The sequence below is a fragment of the Etheostoma spectabile genome, unplaced genomic scaffold, assembly GCF_008692095.1.
Source record: "Etheostoma spectabile isolate EspeVRDwgs_2016 unplaced genomic scaffold, UIUC_Espe_1.0 scaffold405, whole genome shotgun sequence".
Lineage (NCBI taxonomy): Eukaryota > Metazoa > Chordata > Actinopteri > Perciformes > Percidae > Etheostoma > Etheostoma spectabile.
The window spans coordinates 172459-173780 of record NW_022605604.1 but is presented as its reverse complement, the minus strand read 5'-3'; positions in this window follow the sequence as shown (position 1 = coordinate 173780).

The window sequence follows — 1322 nt, the reverse complement described above, 5'->3', positions numbered from 1 at the left end:
GGGGGGGGGGGGGGGGGGTAGCCACTCTTTCACTGTGCAATTAAGTAATTAATAATGTACTCATGTACATACCTGAACACTCTAACTGCTCTTAACTGATAATTTATGCTTTAGGTCTTTTTATAGCTAGAGGATTTATTGTTATTTTTATACAGTTTTTCTCTCTCTATACTGTATTTTTATACCTTTTGTGTAAGCTGCTAAAAACTGCAGTTTCCTTGCGTCAGTCATCCCAAAAGGATCAATAAAGAGAAGTCTGGAGTCTAGCTTATCTTAGCTTAGCATAGTTTAGCTTAGCATAAAGACTGGAAGCGGAGGGGAACTACTTGCCTCGCTAAGCGGTTGCGTTTCCTACACGTTGTACGCTTAACTCGTGTTAAAAGTAACAAAATGAGACTTTGTGTTTCAACATTTAGTCGAAGGATCTTCAACAGGGGGTCCGGGACCCCTAGGGGGGTCCTCACAGTCAATTCAGAGGGGCCTCCAAATTATTTAAAAGGTCCCATTGGCAAATGGGGTCCCGGAGGGCTTGCATCAAGTGGATGCGCCGACAGTGTTGTTGTCATTACTCAGACTACCTCATGGGGGCGACAGAAACTACGCACTGTAGCTTTAATATGCAACTTCATTTTATACATGTATATAATACATGTATTAGAGGGGGTCGCTGCTCTGTCTCTGTTTCAGTTATGGGGTCTTTGGCTTAAAACACGTTGAAGACCCCTGATTCAGTTTAGAACAAGAAATAAAGGTCTCGTCGCTCCTCAGCTAAATTCTCTCAGATCTGGCAGCCTTTTGTTAAAACCACATGGGAACAACTCCACAGTTTACCTCAGGGAAGACGACCGCCCTTGTTCTAACTTTCTAACACGTGACTGGACTCTGGTACTGATATAATCATTCCTGTTGTAAGAAACAACGAAGACCATGTTCTGTGTGTAGTCTGTCTTATACAACGGTTTTCCATAATCAGAATCAGAATCAGAAATAGTTTATTGATCCCCGAAGGGAAACTCTGTGTTACAGTTGCTCAGATATTAGAAATATAAGAAATATAAATAACGAAAATAATGAGTGTGTTGCTATTTACATAGTAAAATCTTTATGATAACGTATTTACATAAAATACATAATTAAGGGTTTTGCAATGGTGAAAAGTATAATAATAATATAGTAAGTAGCATTTGAGTAATTGCACACATTACAACCAGTGGTTATTGCAACAAAACCGATCATAGATTGTCCAGTATCAACCTCTCTAAGTGTTGTGTGTGTTGTGGTGTGTGTGTGTGGTGTGGGGTGATTTGTGTTGTGTGGTGTGT